This window comes from Pleurodeles waltl, chromosome 8, assembly GCF_031143425.1.
Source record: "Pleurodeles waltl isolate 20211129_DDA chromosome 8, aPleWal1.hap1.20221129, whole genome shotgun sequence".
In the NCBI taxonomy this organism is placed as follows: domain Eukaryota; kingdom Metazoa; phylum Chordata; class Amphibia; order Caudata; family Salamandridae; genus Pleurodeles; species Pleurodeles waltl.
This window is the reverse complement of record NC_090447.1, coordinates 349,940,813-349,955,204: the sequence shown is the minus strand read 5'-3', so window position 1 is coordinate 349,955,204 and position 14,392 is coordinate 349,940,813. Positions and strand designations below refer to the sequence as shown.

Sequence of the window (14,392 nt, the reverse complement as noted above, 5' to 3'; positions counted from 1 at the left end):
GATCTATTGAAGTCTATGACTGGAGGAGCCAGAGTGAAAACATGATAGCTGGGTGAATGATCAGCCCTAAAGCTGACAAAATCATGGTATGGATCCAGAGCAGAGGAAAATAAGAACCTTGTGTGCATTCATTTATGTGACTGTGTCCCTCCCTAAAAAATAGTGTTGCTCTCTGGACATTATTAATAACTCAATTACCGCGAAAAGTGTATCTAGCTCCTATCCAAAGGGTTTCATCTCTGGCACAACTATATCTGATCATAGCATAATAATGGTCATCATTTACAATTTTGAGCATTCTTGATCTAGTTGTGGCCTACTGGCAGCCATCAATGACTAATTAACAGTATGACTAGCCCACTTTAAGACATCCGTGACACACTGGTGGATGCTGCTCGCATAATATAGACCATGACTGATATATAGTGAGCATCCTAGTCGTTATGGTGTCCAGCTTTAGCATATGATGTCCTGGTATAATAGCAGGCATTATTGGTGAAATACAGTCATCCTTGGTGTTATGCTGTGTACCCAAGTCACATGATGTAATAACTGAGCATTTGAAGCAGAATCTGTCCAAGTAAAGCAACATGTGAGTCTTGAAAATTACAAGCTAATGTTTGGGGACTTTGTATTTTCTAAAAATTAAAATTGCCATTTTGAAGCCAAACATTATGTTTTTTCAAAAAATATTTTTCTTCTGGGAAACTGAGTTTGTTTGCCTAAAATAGAAAGTGGGAGACAAATATGTGTATTTTTCGATACTGATATGCTGATGAAGACAAAAGGCTGCAATTCCGAAACACATTTAAACTTTATAATTGAATGATAATTCAAGCTGAGTTAAGGACTCATTGGTGTGGTAAAGTCATGTGAGTCAGAGGCTATGTGATGGTTTGAATGTTACTTCATTACTAGGTGGAGCCATTCATTATTGATGAGCATTTTCTCTGGAAAGAGTGGGTAGTCACTAATGATAATCCTGCTTACGGTGTTCATAGTTTAACATTAACACATGTGGTCATATTTTACAGTGATAAAATCTGTTAGTAGCTTGGGGGGAGGGGACTTTCCTGGAGCAGAAGGCTTCTCCCTCCAGAAAAAGGTTGGAGACCGCTTGGTGAACATGGCAACCAGAGCATGCAAAGAACCATTTTAACTGTCAGCTACTGAATGTTCTGCAAAACACATGCATGTTTCAGGAACATTCTCAGACCATGCGAGAGGGGGTTAATCCACAATGATCTACCCTAATTATTTCACAGATACGCGGACTGCCATGACTTAAGGGAAGTAGAGAACGGCAGTGGGTGTTGAGCTTCTGGGACACAATTGGGCAAAAATAATCTACTGTTCTAACTGTCTTAATGACCATCAACTCCTCATTTTTTTTTGTCAAACTGTGCCTTTAAAAAATGCTAGGAATTTAAACCATTGTACCAAACAAAAGGGCTTCAAGAAAGACAAATGTTAATGCAGTGTGCACCCAAAATATCTATGAGTAATGCTACTTGCAAAGACAGACTAGCATTGTAAGAAGTCACAAGAAACAATCAGCAGAGCTAAGCCACATCGTGTACCGCCGTATGTTAATAAAAAAGATTTTACACGGGTACGGTAGGACTGCACAAAGTTGTAGCACAGCAATGCTTGTAAAAACACATACAACACACAAACTATCCCAAAGACAAAGAAAGACTTTTGTGACAATGTATTTTTGCGGCATGGCTATTACCCATGACAATGAGTTTGTTGTGCTTCTAAAATAAGAACTTTTATTAACTTTTATTTAGACTTAGTCAAAGATCAGAAGAGAGGATTGGTGATTAAGGAGACATGATAAAGATCACTAACAGTGAATATTTACTTAATTCATACTGTGAAGTAAAAAGTAAATAAGCACTCCCGTCAGACTTGGATAGTGTGATTATACATCTGGAGAGCAGGTATGAATGCTAGGAAATAGTACTATGAAGATGAGCTTTTGGGTTAAGAGAGGATCCCAGGCATCTCAAGATGAAATTTGTTGTAATACTTATCACCACGTACGAAAAACAGTGTTATGTACCGAGATTAATATGAACTACATGAACTACAACGCACTAACTCATCTTTTCTTTCAAGCCAAAGAAAGTCATCTATATTTTAACAAGGCCTAACCAACAGTATACAAATATTAATGAAATCCAACACTGTGGAAGGGCCCTTGTCAAAGTTAAAGCAACACAAACCCTTGAAAATGTCTTGCTACCACCATCTCACTGAAGGATGCTTAAGAAAGGTGTGTTTACAATTATTGTACTCAAAAATTCTTATGAACATCCATGGACATTTTCTTTTACATAGCACTAAACTATGCTTTCCAGCACATATTGCTCAAGAAAAATGAGATGAGAAAACTAATAAAATGAAATTCAGTTACTTCCACACAAACTAGAGTTCTAGGTTGTGCGAAGGATCAAACCGATTAGACTAGGATAGGAATCCCTATGTAAGTTAGGTTTTGAATTTCACACAGAAAATGCTAGTAACTAACCTCACTTGTAAGAGTGTGAGCAAATAATAAGTGTATAGGCACATACATTTCTTGACCCCAATTCCATCTTCCTGGACTTCTTGTGAGTTGGGATGATGGGTAGCTGGATAAAGGGCCTGCCTTGAGTCACTCTCTAACCACCAGCCTGACTCCACAGAAGCTCACACTGCAGAGTAAGCAACACAGTCCACCGCTCCGCTTCACAACACCACAGTGGCACATCCTGCTCAGGTACAACTTCACGATCTGTCACAGACTTTTGCTTGCAACAGCCCCTGCAAGGCATAAAGCTTGTTGTCTTGATGGGGGCATTTTCCTAACACACAGGAAAAATGTGTTTGAAAAAGACTTGTCAACTGAAAAGAGTAGTTAGTTCCTGTTGCAAATACAAAGGTGTGGAAAGAAAGTAACTGACTTTAGTGCACATGGGTGGCACCCACATATGGTCACAGTGGTCACTTCTGGGGCAGAGCAAAGTCAATGTGCAGCTTCACTATGTAGGAAAGTACCCTCTTTTTGGCATGGTTGCCCCCACTTTTTGCTTGCTGTCAGTGTGTTTTGACTGTGTTCACTGGTATCCTGCTAACCAGAACCCCAGTGACTGTGCTCTCTGTCTCAATTTGGTTGCTTAGGACTTAGCACACCCCACAATTGGCATACTGGGTCCCTCATGTAAGTCCCTGGTATATGGTACTTGGGTACCCAGGGCATTGGGGCACCAGGGGATTCCCATGGGCTGTAGCATGTAATATGCCACCCATGGGAGCCCATGCAAAATGTGTCCGCAGGCCTGCCATTGCAGCCTGCGTGAAAAGGTGCATGCACCCTTTCACCACAGGTCACTGCACCAGATCACTGTAAGTCACCCCTATGGCAGGCCCTCCTAACCCAGAGGGCAGGGTGCAACTACCTGTGTGTGAGGACACCCCTGCATGAGTAGAGGTGCCCCTATGAGCTCCAGCTCCATTGCAATGGACTTTGCAAGTGCAGGAAAGCCATTTTACCCGTGTACTGGACACAGGTCACAACTTGTGTCCAGCTACATAATGGTAATTCCGAACATGGGCATGTTTGGTATCAAACATGTCAGAATCATACCCCAATACTGTTGTCAGTATTGGTTGTATGATTCCATGCTCTCTTGGGGACCCACAGCATTGCTCCTACAAGTCTTCTGGGGTTTTCCAGGCATCCTGTGTTGTTGCCACCCCTCAGGCAGGTTTCTGCACTCCTGTTGCTTGACCAGCTCAGGCAGAGGAAGGCAGGACAAAGGATAGCCTGTGGGAGATGGTGGTAACCCCCTCTCCCTTGGAAATAGATGTTACATGGCTTGGGAGGGGTAGCACCTAGTCACCAGGATGCTTTGAAGAGCACATTTAGTGGCCTCCTTGCATAAACCAGTTTGCACCAGTCCAGGAACCCCTGGTCCCTGCTCTGGCCTGAAACTGGACTAAGGAAAGGGGAGTGACCACTCCCCGGTTCATCACCACCCTAGAAGTGGTGCCCAAAGCTCCTCCAGGTGGCCACTTGATTCTGCCATTTTAAATCCAAGGTGGGCAGAGGGCCCTGGAAGCATCCGAGTGGCCAGGTCAGGTAGGTGATGTGTCACCCCACACCTGATTTGGGGTCACCCTGCTAAGTGACCATTCCTGGGCTATTTAGAGTCTCCCTCTTGGGTGGGTCCTCAGATTCGATGTGCAAGATTCCAGCAGAACTCCTCTGCATCGTTTACTTCATCTTCCGGCCACTGGGACTGCAAATGGACCCTCCAAGAACCAACAATTTGCAACTTCAGCAATGACTCCACTCTGCAACATTACTCCTCATGGCTCCTTCTAGCGACTGCAAAATTTCCCCAGCTGTGTAATCTCTGAAGGCAGCAAGTCTTCAGCCTGCACAAGAAGTTAGAAGGAATCTCCCTTGGAGTGAAGGAGTCACTCCCCTGTATCTGCAGGCCCCAACTGCAACGACGACTGGCTGCATGGATCTGCTCTCCTCCGGAACTGCGTGGATCCTGCATCACATGTGGTGGTCTGCAGTGGATCCCTTGGTCCTCTCTACCAGCTGTCCAACTAGGGAGAAAGTGAGTCCTTGCAGGACAGTACCCTTGTGCACCGCGACTCTTGGAGCTACCAAGGCTTGTTTGCTCCTCCTCCAAGGGATCTCCAGGCTTCGTGTAGCCGCGGCCCCCAGCTCTCCATACTGCAAAGCACAGTCACCTGCCTGCAAAGTGGGACTCCTTGTCTGGTGTGCTGAGTGGGCCTCACTACGATGCCTGTGCCTGCTTGCGACTTTCCAGACTGCTGAGGGTAACCCCTGGCTCCCCTCCTTGGGTCGAGCCCCCTGCACCTTGGCTGGTCCTCTTTAGCCTTGCAAAATGTCGTCTCTTGCATTTGCCAAGGTTTGTTGGTGGTTTTCCAGCACCACTGACCAACTACATCTCGACCGCTGACGTGGGACACCACTTTGCTTCACTCCTGGGACTCCTCTTCATCTCCAGTGCTGCACTGCTGGACTTCCTTGTCCACCATCGACCTGGTCCTGCATCCACAGAAGGGTGGTAGCGACTGCCACCAATGGACACTCCAGCACAAACAGGACTTGGTCCCCTTCCTTTGCAGGTTCGCTTCTGTCAGGATCCACCTTTGGGTTCTTCCGTTCTTGACTGATTCTTGCATAATCCTTTTCCAAAGTCCTCCTGTTGGTTTTGGGGAAAACCAGGTACTTATCTCTTCTCTCCTGGTCGCTGGGGGTCACTCTGGTACTCACTTCTGGGGTTCCTAGTTCCTCCAGCTCCCTTCTACTGATTCCACTTCCTTGGGTGGGGGACTGCCTTTCACATTTTACTTTTTAGTACAGGGTTTGACCCTCCCCTAGAGCCCTCACTATTTACCTATACTTTTGAGAATGCTTCTTGCTTTCTATGCTCTTTGCTGATTACTAATGTGTATATAATCGTGTGTTTACTTACCTCCATTTGGGGTATTGCCTATTCAGTAGTCTAGATTTGTGCTGCTATAATAAAGTACCTTTATTTTTGTAACACTGTGTGGTTCTTCCATGAGTGATAGTGTTGTGTGACTATAGTGGTATTGCATAAGCTTTGCATGTCTCCTGGATAAGACTTGGCTGCTCATCCACAGCTACATCTAGACAGCCCTGGCTTCCTAGACACTGTTCTCACTTCACTAATAGGGATACCTGGTATAAGGTGATAACACCATTGGTGCTCACCCCACACCAGGCCAGCTTCCTAAATTTGTCACATAGTATTTTTGCAGAAGTGGACAAGGTACACAGGTGGAAATCAGTAAGACACGTTTAGTTTCGGTTGGAGGTAATGTTCCTGCCTTTACATTAGAATGGGAATGTCAGTTCTGCCTTTTTATCAAAATGAAAATTGCACTGTTGGTAATCACATGAAAATGGTCAGACTTGTCCCTTCCAGAATTCGGTCACTGGTTCACAACAATGTAACAGCTGATTGGAATGGATCTTTTAAATACTAGAGGGGAGTGGAAATTTCCCATAAATTCTAATGAAATCAGAATAAAAGGGAGTAGCATTAAGGCTGACCACTACCAAAAATATAAGCAATACCACTAATTTATGATGCTCTAGACAGAGAATTAGGTCCAAAATGGGTGAAGAATACTGGCTAATATGAAAGTATATAAAAGAAGGGATTTGCAAGTTGAGCTTACAAAAACGGTCTTAGAATTTCGCAATTTTGGAGGATAGCTTTTTGTTAAAGCTTTGAGGATATGCATAACAATAGTGAACTTAGAATGAGACAACTGGTCCGGCAGACAGAGGAATACAGACATAGCAGCCACACACCTTTTCACAGTGCTAATTATACAACGCCTCTGAGCAAGGGAATGGTTCAAAAACAGTGACAGCCTGGCCTGCAAGGGGTCCACATCACGGTTGGCACACCATGGAAGAAAGTTTCCATAGATTCTGATCTAAGCAAAATTAGCAGAGGGGTGACATGCTTGCACGATTAAGTCTAACTCCGGTGGCAGCTGAAAGGAGGTCTGTTGTCCCTGCTCAATCACCAAGTATTTAGGTCTCAAATATTGGGGTGTAGCATCATTCTCCGTGACTAGGAGAGGAGGTCTGGCCTGAGTGAAAGGGAAAGTTGGGGGGACATGTGGAAAAGCAAAGAAGGTCTTGCATACCACAGCACTCAAGGCCAACCGGGGCTGATGAGAATGACTTGGGCCCAGTCTTTGCAAATGTGCCTGAGAAGTGAAAGAATCAAGGGTATGTGGGACACGTGGAATGATACATAAAGTTCCACCTCAACCGAATAGCATCATTCAAGTCTCTCATCAACGGATACCTGAAGGAGCAGAACTTATGGTACTGAGCATTTTCCGAGGAGGTGAACAAGTCCACCTGAGGAGTGCCCCACTGGACGAAGATGTCCTGGACAACTTCCTGTAGAAGATGCCACCCGTGATTGGTAGGGTTACCTGCTCAGGCTGTCAGCTCTGACATTCGGGGACCCCACTAGGTGTTCGGGTGTGAACCAGATCTCTTGGTGCTGTGTACGTGACCACAGTCTCAACACTTCCAGGCAAAAGAGGTGAGACCGTACTCCCCTTGCATCAGGTGCTACATCATTGGTGTGTTAACCACAGAGATCTGTATGGACCAATCTTGTTTGAAGGGGAGGAAGGCCTTCAGTGTCAGCCGAATCGCCTGCAGTTCCATGAGGCTGATATGAAGAACCCACTCTTCTGGAGAAAAGAGGGCTCTGAGCTCCAGATCCTCTAGATGGGATCACCACCCTAGGATGGAAGCATCCGTACCACCATAGTCCTGGTTTGGGGGTGAAGGCCACCCTGCTGCTCAGGTTCGCTTTGTCCCCCCCCCCACCAAGCCACTTCTGCTGCTGCGCTGAGGGGGATTACAATGGAATTCAACAGCTTTCCCCTGCACTGGAGCCAAGGCCCACAGAGGCACCAGTGCAGGGCCCTCATGTGCCAAGGTACGTGAGGAACAAGTTACTTACCTTCGGTAACACACCGTATGGTAGGGAGGCTATCTACCTGCAGATTCCTTATCTTTGAATTTTCCTAGGCGTCAGACAGAATCCGGAAACTTTTGCTCGAGCAATACCCCAGTGTGCGCCGTCAGGAGGCTCAGTTCGGCTCAGCATGGCTTCATTGGCGCCAGGAGTTACGTCACAGTCACCTCTATAGGTGCCACCCAGGGGCATGGGCATCAGTTACTTTAACCACGACGTTCCACACCAGGAGCGAGGAGTCATGACAAGAACTGACAAATGTGTGTGTCCAAACTAGGGCCCTGAAAGGAATCAACCTGACCCTAGCAAATAAGTCCGCAAACCAGGGAGCCAGGGATGGGTGTAAGGAATCTGCAGCTAGATAGAGTCGAGATAATGCATTACAGAAGGTAAGTAACTTCTTCATCCAATAGAGACGTCTAGCTGCAGATTCCTTACCTTTAAATAGGTACCCAATTCATATCCCCCTGGCGGTGGGCTGCTGACAAATTCTTTCAAACTAGAAAGTCCTGCAGGACCGAACAGGTGAAATGTCAGTCCATGCGGACATGACTTTCCGGGCAGTAGTGTTTGGTGAACATGTGCAAGGACAACCACGCTGCTGCCTGACAGATGTCCAGGACTGGGACTCCATGAGCCAACGTCATGGTCGCAGTGTTTCCCCTGGTGGAATGGGCTTGTAAGCCCTTAGGAGGTTGCTTCTTAGCCAGAGTGTAGCAGATCTTTATACAGGGAATAACCCAGTGTGAAATGGTTTGTTTCTGTAGTGCCGGATCTTTCTTTTCTCCCCTATACCTCACAAAGAGTTGGTCATCCAACCGGAACTCTTTTGTGTAGTCAACGAAGAACGACTAAGCTCTTTTTGGGTCCAGTCAGTGGAGTCGCTACTCTTCCTTAGAGGAATGCGGGGGAGCAAAGAAGTAGGGCAGGGTGACAGTTTGTCCCAAATGAAATGGGATCACCACCTTTGGGAGGAAAGGAGCACAGCTGCGAAGCACTAACGTATCAGGAAATGCTGTGAGATACAAAGGACTGCATCTCACTCATCCTCCAGGCAGATGTTATGGCCACGAGAAAGGCTCTTTTGATGGTGAGCAGCCTGAGGGGACAATTTTGCAGTGGCTTGAAAGGAGCACACGACGTATGTGAGAACTAGATTAAGATCCCACTGAGGCATGATAAAGTCCATAGAGGGAAACATTATACAAGCTCTTTTAGAAACCTATTTACAACAGGGGACTTCAATAAAGTGGGTTGGTCAGGCAGCCGCAGATAGAGCAGACAGATAGCCCTTAAAAATTACCAGAGCAGAGCCCTGCTGGGCAAGAGACAGAATGAAAAGAAGAACATCAGAGAGAGAAGGAGAAAGAGGATTGGAAGACTTCTCTGTCCAATATTTTACAAATCTTTGCCGACGGCAGGCGTATACCATTCTTGTGGAGAAACATCTGGCTGCTAAAATAACATTACAGACTTCAGGTGGAAGGTCGAAGCTGACAACTGTTGCTGCTCAATCTCCATGCATGAAGGCATAGAGTTCACAGATTCGGGTGGAGACCCTTCCCTGCTGCTGCGACAGAAGATCCTCCCAAAGAAGCAGCATGATCTGAGGATTGACGTTAATCTTCAGAAGCTCGGGATAGCAGACTCTCCATGCCCAGTCGGGAGCCACAAGGATTACTTGGGCCTGGTAGCTCTTGATCTTCTTGAGAACTCTGGCAGGAGGGGTAAAGGAGGCCTGAGTGCCACTCGAGATGAAAAGTGTAGCCGAACGATTGACGCCTTGGAAACTCCAATGCGCAATACTGCTGACATTGCATTTACTCTTCGGAAGCAAAAAATCTAACCAAGGCTCTCCCCACTGCTGAAAGAGACCATGCACCACCTCTGGATCAAGACGCCACTTGTTATCCGCTAGGCATCGATGGCTGAGTTCATTCACCATGGCGTTCAGAGAACCTGCCAGGTGTTGAACCACCAGAGTGATGCCCAGCTGTTCCAGCCATGTCCAGAGAAGCAGGGCATCTTGATAATGGATCGACGACCCCACCACACACTGCTTGTTGCACTATCATAAGGCGCTGTTGTCCGTGAACACCTGCACTAACTTCCCCTTGACAGAGGGACGAAATGCCTTCAGTGCTTGTCAGATCGCCCAGAACTCCAACGTGCTGATGTGGAGTCTAGATTCTGCCGAAGACCTCTGACTTCCACCTCTCCCAGGTGGCCGTACTGTAGTAAGCTGGGTTCTGGTTGTAGTACCCCCCATTTCTTTTCTGGTGTCAGTATGCGTTGGACTGTAGTGCACTGGCATCCTGCTAACCAGGGACCCAGTGCCAGTGCTCTCTCTCCCCTAAATTTGGTTGCTGGTAAGCTTTTTACACCCACAATTGGCATACTTGTGCACCCATGTTAGTCCCTAATATATGGTACTTAGGTAGCCTGGGCACTGGTACACCAGGGGTCTCCCATGGGCTCCAGCATATACTGTGCCACCCATGGAAGCCATGCAAACTGTCTACAGGCCTGCCATTGCAGCCTGCATGAAAGTGCATGAACCCTTTCACCACTAAACCTCGTCACAGCAAGTCACCCCTCTGGTAGACCCTTCAGCCCAAGGGCAGGATTCATGTCCCAAAGTGTGAGGGTACCCCTGCATGAGCAGGGTGCCCCCATAGGGCTCTGTATATTTTATGCTATTTCTGTTGGTTATTTTGTGTATTTATTGTGTGTAGATATCTCCAAAGGGAGATATGCCAAAGCTAGTCTGATAGTATTGCTGTAATAAAGAACAAGTAACTTACCTTTGGTAACAAATTATCTGGTAGAGACTATCTAGCTGCAGATTCCTTACCTAGAATTCCCTGGCGTCAGCTTTGAATCCAGAATTTGGATTGGAGGACTGATGCTCATTTTGAGACGCTCTGGATACCAGACTCTCCGTGCTCAAACTGGAGCCACTAGGATTACTTGGGCCTGGTCATTCTTGATTTTCTTGAGAACTCTGGGCAGAAGTAGTATGAGCAGAAAGGCGTACAGGAGGCCTGAACTCCACTTGCGATGAAAAGTGTTGCCTAGCGATAGCCCCCTTGGAAACTCCAACGTGCAAAACTGCTGACATTGCGTGTGCTCTACAGAGGCAAACAGATTTAACCAAGGCTCTCCCTACTGCTGACAGAATCCTTGCACCACCTCCGGATGGAGATACCATTTGTGATCCGCTAAGCATTTTTGTCTGAGCACGTCTGCCCTGGCGTTCAGAGAACCTGCCAGGTGTTCAAACACCAGGGTTATGCCCTGATGTTCCAGCCATGTCCAGAGACGCAGAGCCTCTTGACAAAGGGTCCACGATCCCACACTGACCTGCTTCTTGCAGTACCACATCGCAGTGGTGTTGTCCGTGAACACCTGTACTTCCCTCTCACAATAGGAAGAAATGCTTTTAATGCTAGTCAGATTGCCCGAAGCTCCAACAAGTTGATATGGAGCCCGGATTCCGCCGGAGACCAGTGACCTCTGATCTCCATCTCTGCCAGGTGGCCGCCCCATCCCAGAAGTGACGCATCTGTCACTAATGTGAAATCTGGTTGGGGAAGGGAGAGGAGTCTGCCTCTGATCCAATCGCAGTTCACTAACCACCACTGCAGATCCACATCAAGAAGATTCCCCTGATGCTGTGCCCATTGGAACTTCAGGTCCTACTGCAAAGCCCTCATATGCCATCTGGCATGGTTGACCAATAGGATGCACGAAGCCATAAGTTCCAGCAGCCTCAGAGTCTGTCTCACTGAAATCCAGTATGGAGGCTGAAACATCAGTATCATAACCTGAATATCCTGAACTCACTGCTCGTGAGGATAAGCCAGATACTGCACTGTGTCCAGAACAGCTCCAATAAAAATGAGCTTCTGAGATGGAGCCAGGTGTGACTTTGGCACACTGATAGTGAACCCCAGCGAGTGCAGGTAGTTCGGCGTCATCTGTAGATGGGTGATGAGAGCCTGGGGCGTGGGAGCCTTCAACAGCCAATCGTCGAGGTAGAGGAAGACTGAAATCCCTGACCTGCACAAATGCGCTGCCACCACTGCCATCACCTTCATGAACACCCGAGGGGCACTGGTGAGACTGAAAGGGAGCACGGTAAACTGAAAGTGCTTGTGGCCCCACCTTGAACCGCAGGTAACGCCTGTGGGCTGGCAGGATGGGATATGAAAATACGCGTCCTGTAAATCCAACGCTACCTTCCAGTCTCCTTGATCTAGGGCAGACGACCTGAGCAAGAGTGAGCATCTTGAATTTCTCTTTCTTGAGGAAGAGATTGACGTCCCTTAAATCCAGGATAGGGCGAAGGCCCTTGTTCTTTTGGGAATCAGAAAGTAGCTGAAATAGCAACCACTGCCTACTTCTGACATTGGGACCCTTTCTATGGCTTCCTTGGCCAAGAGAGCCGGAACTTCCTCGCTGAGCAAAACTAAATGGTCCTCCATAAGCCGTTCCTTTGTCGGAGGGATACAGGCGGCGCGCATGACAGCCGTGGCGAAGTCGGCTTGGACTTCCTTCTTTTTCTTGTGCCTCTTACCTGAATGATCAGATGACCTTGAATGCGAGAAAGAGGACTTAGGGCTCCGGGAGCGGTGCTGTGACCTCTTCCTAATGCAGGACCATGACCTCCTCGGAGTCGCGTCCCTCAAGACCTTCAGAGCCATGGACCGACAGTCGGAGCACGAGGTGGAATCGTGATACTTCTCGAGGCACCAAAGGCAAACTTGGTGCAAGTCCGTCACCGACATGGTGCGTAACATGCACCAAACGGTTTGAACCCAGTCTTTCTCGAAGACATGACTTCAAACAGTCAAAAAGATGAAAAGGCCTCGGCGAACGTCAAAGAAAGGGTAGCTCTAATCCGGATCTGCGCTTAACCAGCGCGGAAGGAAAAGAACTCATGTACACGCGCCGAGGCGTCTATATAGACAACCTTGACGTCATAGATGACTCCAATGATGCTGACAATGCCACGCGGATCCAAACGACGGTACCCAATGGCGCGTGCAGGGTACTGCTCAGCAGAAAAATTCTGGATTCGAAGCGGACGCCATGGAATACTAAGGTAAGGAATCTGCAGCTAGAAGACTCTATCAGATGTTTTCTTTATTTTTGCAACACCTGTGTGGTTCTTTCTTTTGAGTGAGTTACTCTTTCTACTGTGATATTGCAAGTGCTTTACATTCTTCCAGGATAAGCTGCTCACCTCAGCTACCCCTAGGGAGCTTTTACCTTCTGGACACCTATTCATTATCACTAAGGGTTGCCTGGAATCACTATATGGTTCCACACCACAGGTGTACACCATAAACTGAGCCAGCCTCGGACACGCCCCATCCCAGAAGGGACACATCTGTCACTAACGTATGGTCTGGTTGGGGAAGGCAGAGGAGTCTGCCTCTGATTCAACTGAGGTTCATACTCCTCCACTGCAGGTCTTTTGCAGTTCCCTCCTAGATCTGACCCATGGCGGAGAGATTTCCCTGATGCTGGGCCCACTGGAACGCCAGGTCCCACTGCAGAGCCGGCATATGCTATCTGGCATGATTCACCAGCAGGATACAGCAGGCCATGAGTCTCAGCAACCTCAGAGTCAGTCTCATCGAAACCCAGGATAGAAGACGAAGTATCGGTATCATAGCCTGAATATGGTGGACTCGCTGCTCAGGAGGATAAGCCTGACACCGCACCGTGTCCAGAACAGCTCCTAGAAAAGAGAGTGTCTGAGAGGGAGTCAGATGTGACTTTGATATGTTTATAGTTAACCCCAGCGAAAGCCAAAGATTTGCAGGAGTCTCGAGATGGGAGACAACCGCCCGGGAAAAACCCGCCTCCAAAACCCAGTTGTCAAGGTAAGAGAAGACAAACTCCTGACCTGCATAGATGAGCTGTGACCACCGCCATCACCTTGTTGAACACCCAAGTGGCACTGGTAAGGTCAAATGGCAGCATGGTGAACTTAAAGGGTTTGTGGCCTACCTTGAACCACAGGTAACACCTGTTGGCCGGCAGGATGGGGATGTGAAATATGCATCCTTTAAGTCCAGCGCTCCCAACCAGTCTTCTTAAGAAAAAAACCTGAGCCAACAAAAGCATCTTGAAGAGATTTATGGTCCATAGGTCTGGAATAGGGCAAAGTCCCTTGTCCTTTTTGGAAATCAGAAAGTGGAGGGAATAACAACCACTGCCACTTTCTGATATCGGGACCCCTTCTATGGCTCCCTTGGACAAGAGAGCCGTAACTTGCTCTCGGAGTAGGGACAAATGATCCTCTGCCAGCCGTTCAAATGTTGGCGGTATTGGGGGAGGAAAGGAGTAGAAAGCAGAACATAGCCCTTCCTGATGATCTGCAGTATTCATGCATCTGATGTGATGGACTGCCAGTGGAGGAGATGATGGTGAATTCTTCCTCCAACTGGGCAAGCATGGTCCTGCAGTATCAAACTAGGAGGTCTGTGATGCTGCAGCTGCCAGGGGCTGGATGGCAGTCAACTTCTGGCTTCCAGAGCCTCTAGGTCTAAAGACATTGCGCCCATGTCCTCACATAGCCTGGGATGGTTGCGTAGGGTGGTGGCTGGCATAGTGCCACGACCCTTCCATATCCAAGAAAGGGGCAAAAGGCAGACGGTGGTCATCCGTAAGTGCTTCATTAAAGGGCGGAAGCAGTTCAAAAGTGGAAGCCCCAGGTTGAAGCACTTCAGTCAAGATGATTGTCACAACAGCCACTCAGGGCAGGTCGAGGACCTTCGCTACCCTACGCACCACCATGGCATAGG

At 47.6% G+C, this 14,392-nt stretch overlaps 1 protein-coding gene across 2 annotated transcripts in view; it reads right to left on the bottom strand.

Moving 5' to 3' along the window:
* MED14 (mediator complex subunit 14) overlaps positions 1-14,392 on the bottom strand; it is an 801,766-nt gene that overhangs the window by 198,620 nt on the left and 588,754 nt on the right. The gene's annotated exons all lie outside the window — the stretch shown is intronic.